The 5,702-nt window shown below is 36.0% G+C and overlaps 1 non-coding gene across 1 annotated transcript; it reads right to left on the bottom strand.

Moving 5' to 3' along the window:
• Positions 1-1,149: 1,149 nt before the first annotated feature.
• LOC114008773 (U5 spliceosomal RNA) lies at positions 1,150-1,263 on the bottom strand. The gene has a single exon (XR_003550272.1). It is a non-coding gene; the product is annotated as a U5 spliceosomal RNA (small nuclear RNA).
• Between the last annotated feature and the right edge of the window lie 4,439 nt (positions 1,264-5,702).

Genomic DNA, 5,702 nt, shown 5'->3' with positions numbered 1-5,702 from the left:
GAGGGCAGGAGGTGAGTTGCAATTTTCCGCCATGTAGTCAGAGACAAGCCTCCATGCCGAGGTGACTCTGAGCAAAGGTTTGCAGGAGGTGAGGGACTTAGTCATATGGATATATGGGGAAAGTGTCTTCTAGGCAGAGGCAACAGTTCCTGCAAAAGTGCCCAGATAGGACATCCTATGTACATTATATGCTCTAGGAAGAGCAACGAGTCCAAGGTGTGGCTAGAACAGAGAGAGCGTGAGGGAGAAGTAGCCGAGGCCAGAGAGGCCATGCCGTGTAAGGCATTGTGAAAACTTGGGTGCTTGCTCTGAAATGGAATCCATTGGAGGGTTGGAGCAGAGGCCGGACATGATCAGAATCTCCTTTCTAAAAGGTCATTGTGACTGCTGTATGTAGAGGCAAGGGTGGGGCAGGTGGAGTGTTTGGGGGGGCTTCTGTAATGAACCAGTGAGAGGTAGTGGCTTATGCTAGGGCCATAGCAGTGGAAGGAAGCGGTCAGATTCTGGATAGATTTTGCATAGTGAGCCATCAAAGTTTCCAGATCAGTTAGGAGTGGAGTAGAGTGAAATGAATGAGTCAACATGACTCCTAGGGTTTTGATCTGAGAAACTGCAAAGGTAGAGTGGAGTTGGAGAAGGTGTAGGTCAGCAAGATGGGGGAAAAATGATAACTTCAAATTCTGGACAGTTGAGTTTGAGTTGCCCTTTAGATATCTAAGTGGGACTGTGAAGTTTGCAGTAGCTCAACTCCCCAAGTGTATTAGGGTTGGGGCTAGTAGAGAATATTGATGTCTATGATCTTTCTGTCCAATCTTCTGTTATTCCATGGAGGCTTTTTCCTTTTTCAGTTGTTTTAGGAACTAGAACATAGATGATGGCTTACATAGTAAATGTCATGTTTCCTTTGGAATGTGAAAACTAGAATTTATTACATGCTCCCTGGCAGCGATAATGATGGTTCATGCCCTTTTTTCCTTCTAAACTGCAAGGTCTTAGAAGACAGGCTAGTCTTACTCATCGCTGATTTCCACACCCAGGCTCTCCAGGTGATTATAACTGTAGGATTTAGTGTGAGGCTATGGAACATAAGGGTTCTCAAGGATACCTGCCTTGACTGGGAAAGTCTTGAACGTATTTTCCTATGGTTATTCTTTTTCTGCTGAAACAAGGTCTCAAAAATTTAAGACTCAGAGTTTTTCCTCTCCACAGAAATCTTTAGTAAAAGGCAAAAGATTTATATGATCTTGAGAGAAACCAGAGTATCCTATGGTTATTCTTTTGGTTTTTCTCTTTTTATGACTTGCTCATTCATAGTGTTTGCTCATGTTTTCTACTGGTTTTTTGCCTGTTGCTTTTTGATTTGTCAGAAGTTTCTATATATGTTGGTTACTAATTTTTAAAAAAAACCGTTAAAAATGCAAATATCCTCTCCCAGTAGTGCCTTATGTTTTCATTTTGTTTTTGTTATTTTTTTCATTCATAGGATTTAAAATTTTTATGATCGCCAAATTCATTAATTTTTTTCCTTTATGATTTGTTCTTTTTGTGTTCATTGAGAGATCCTTCTTTGTGACAAAGTTACACAAACAAAATTGTTTTTAGTATTAATACTTTTATTTCAAGTTAAATTTTGCATATGTCACAAAGTAAGGACCTGCTTTTATATTTTCCAGTGTGGATAACTGGTTGTCTTGGTGTCATTTATTAAAAAATCTGTCCCCATTATTTTAAGGCCAACTCACTTCAACATTGCTTCCATGTATGTGTGGATCTGTTTCTGGAATCTTTTTTCTGTTCCACATTCTTATGTCATTGTCTTTGGGCCAGACTATTGCTTTAATGACTAGCTTTATTGTAACTTTTGATATTTGACAGGATACATGTTTTTATTTTCTTTTTGTTTAAAATTTTGGTTATATTCTTGGCCCTTAGTTCCCCAGATATATTTTAGAATATATATCAAGTGTCATGAAATACTCCTTGGATTTCAATTTGAATTACATTGAATTTATTGCACAATTTGAGGAGACTCAATAACTTATGATATTAAATCTTTTCACTCATGAACATGTTAAAAACTTCATTTACATTTACTGTACTTTTTTTAATGATATCATAGAACTTACTTTATAAGTGCAGAATTACAGTTGCAGAGGTTGTGTATCTGAATCTATGTACTGATGCCTTCTGGAGTGGTATAGTAGACCTTTGTTCATGGCTGCACAGGAAAACCATGTCTATAAGTCTTGTACAGATTTTCCTAATTTTAATCTTATGTATTTTATAGTTTTTGTTGCTATTAGAAATGGTATCTTTCAAAATGTATATTTTAAAATTGAATATTACTGTCACTTATACATATATATGTATACACATTCCCACATACACAGTTATACACACACACACACCATGAACACATACCCACCCATGTACCCATGCACACACACACACACACACACACACACACACACACACACATCTTATATCTAATGAACTTCCTGAAATCTTTTCTTAGTTCTAATAGTTCATAGATTCTTTTAAATTTTTCTAGGTAGACAGTCATATTATCTGCAAATAATAAAATTTATACTTCTTCTTTTCTAATCCTTACACTTTTTTCATTGTACTGGCTAAGATCTCTAGCACAGCCTTTATCAAGTTAAAGAAGTTCCATTCTATTTCTAGTATGTGAAGAAGTGTTTTGCATTAATTTTTTGTTGTTTTTAGTGAAGTTACCATTTTTCCCCCTTGCTTTAATCTTTTAATATAATGAATTGCACTGATATATTTTCTAATCAGTCTTGCTTTCCTGGGAACAAGTTGCTCCTGCTATATTGTGTTTATTCATTACTGGATTTGATTAACTAATAATTTACCTATAAATTGGTATCTGCACACATAAATATATAGTTGACCTGTAATTTTCCTTATTTGTATTGACTTGTCTAGTTTTGATATCAGGGTTATGTTATCCTCACAAAATTATCTGAGGAGAATTTTCCCTATTTACTGGAATAGTTGAATAATATTGGTATTATCTATTCCTTGATTGCTTTTTAGAATTCATACTAAGGCCACATAGGATCTGGGCTTCATATTTATCTGTCTTTCTCCCTTGCTGTACATTTTTAAACACTGATTTCTTTACTGGTTATGAGTCTATTCAGCTTTTCCATTTCTTCTTGAGTCAATTTTGGTAAGCAATATTTGTTAGGAGATTGCTTAAATTCTCTAAGTTTGTATAAAAATTTTTTGGAGAGGTTTTTGCTATAGAGTGCGTGCGCTGACCAGAAAGACAGAGAAAGACAGAGAAACAGAAAGCGAGAAATCACCCCCCAGGGGGGATGGCCATGCCGCAATCCCTTCTCCTCCATTCTCCTCTTGGGATCTTAGGCACACATGCACATGTGCCCGGCGTAAGTTTAAGTCATTGAGTCCGGGACTCGAACCGCAGTTGGCTACATGGGAGTTCAGCGACATAGCTATTATGCTAACTGCTGGTCCCAATTGTGTATAAAGTTTTAAACAGTTCTCTGATTTTTAGAATTGCAGTACCATTTCTTATTTCCTTTTTCATCAATATCTGCTTTTTGTGTTTTCTTCTTTCTATTTTCCTTGGGCTCTTCCATGGGTTGTTTTTCTCATTATTGAGTTGGATGTCTTGCTTATTAATATTAAGGTTTTTCTTCTTATCTAAGTGAGCATCCAAAGCTATAAGTTTCTGTTTAAATACCACCACAAGATTTGATATATAGTACTTTTATGATTATTAAATTTTAAGATTTTTAAATTTTGTTTATTCATTCAGTTTTGCTATAGGGCCAATGTTCTTATGAGCGAGAAAGAGAGAGGAGAGAGAGAGAGAGACAGAGAGAGAAAGTGGGAAATCACCCCTTAGGGGAATGATGACACTGTAATTCCTTCTCTTCTATTCTCCTCATGGGATTTTGGGCATGTACGCACATGTGCCCAGAGTAATTTCCAAGCCACCGGGTCCAGGACTGGAACTGTGCAGTCTGTCATGTGGGATCCAGCTGCCTTATCCTCCATTCCACCTACTACTCCCAATTTTTAGAATTTTCTAATTAACATTTTGATTTATTTTTAGCCCGTGAGTTATTACATAGGTGTTTCTACAAACTCAAATACATGTTTGTTATTGTTGTTGTTGTTTGTTGGTTTCTAGTTACTTTTTGTATGGTACAGCATCTGTGAAATTTTTCAAGATGCATTTGGTAAATGATCTTGTTAAAATTTTACATATTACTGAGAATTATGTACATTGTTGTGTTGTATATAATAGATAACATTTATTAATCTTGTTCAAAATTTCTATCTTATAACATTTTTGTTTCTTTTTAAAAGAAGTATTTATTTTAGGGGACCAGCAGATGGTGTAATGGTTATGTTGCTGGATTCTCATGTAGTTAACTGTAGTTTGAATCCTGGACCTGGAGGCTTAAACTTCATGCCAGGTGTGGGTGAGTGAGTGCCCAAGATCCTGAGAAGAGAATGAAGAAGAAGGGATTGCTGTGTGGCCCTACCACCTGGGGGCTGGCTTCTTACTTTCTGTATTTCTGTCTCTGTCTCTCCAGGGAACGCATGTGCCCTATAGCAAAAAACTCTCTCTCTTTTAAAAAAAATTTATTTAATTTTTAATTATTGTTATTTTAAAATTTTGCTATAGGGCACGTGTGTGTGTGTGTGTGTGTGTGTGTGTTTGTGTGTGTATGTGTGTGTGTGTGAGAGAGAGAGAGAGAGAGGAAGAGAGAGAGAGAGAGAGAAAGAAAGTGAGAAAGCAAACCACCAGGTCCAGGACTTGAACCATGGTCACCCATGTGGGAATCCAGCACCTCTTACCACTATGTCACCTGCTGTCCTCACCTTATAACTTTTTGATAGACTTCATCTGCTAATTACTGAGAGGTGACTTAATATAGTTGCGATTTTCCTGTTTGTACTTTAATTAATTATTGCTTTATAAATACGAAACTGTTTTTCACTACATGTAATTTAGAATAGTTACATTGTTTCACTGGTTTTTTTTTCCTTTATATAGTCTCTACTAAATAAGATTTTTATTTTGATTAGTATTTCCCGGGACTATTTTTTAATATTTTTAATTTCTTAATTTTCTTTCTCCTTATATTTTGGTGTGATTCCTATAGACCACTAGTTCTGGATTATTCCTTTAATTCAATTCAAAAATCTTTGCATTGTATTTTAATTATGAAAGTTTAGTCAATGAATATTTATTGTGATACTGCTCTATTTAGGTTTTTTCCAGCACCATACGACAGCTCCCTTTGTGCTTTCTATTTGTTTTGCTCCCTCTGACTTTGCCCTTTCTTTCTTGCCTTTTACTGGCATCATTGAGTTCTCTTATTTTTCTCTTCTCTCCTTGTTCAAGTATTATATTTCTGTTCATCTCATAATCACACATAAACCTTTTTAAACTTTTTTTTTAAAACATGTAAACTTTAATGTGTCACCAAAGTTTAAAAGTAGTCAGTCGTACCCCGAACCCAGATACTATAAAGACCCTAAGGGTGTTGTGGTTCTGGTCATCCTTTTTCTGCTTAGTTACTTATTACTGCCTCCTCACAATTAATTCTCTGATAGCAGGTACTTCATGTCTGGTCATCTCCTGTACCTGCAGTACTTAGAACAGTTCCGGGTCCACAGTGGCTTGGTAGAATGCT

The sequence above is a fragment of the Tupaia chinensis genome, unplaced genomic scaffold (genome assembly GCF_000334495.1).
Source record: "Tupaia chinensis unplaced genomic scaffold, TupChi_1.0 Scaffold000386_1, whole genome shotgun sequence".
In the NCBI taxonomy this organism is placed as follows: Eukaryota; Metazoa; Chordata; class Mammalia; order Scandentia; family Tupaiidae; genus Tupaia; species Tupaia belangeri.
Note: the sequence above shows the minus strand (reverse complement) of the source record. Positions and strands in the feature narration are given on the sequence as shown.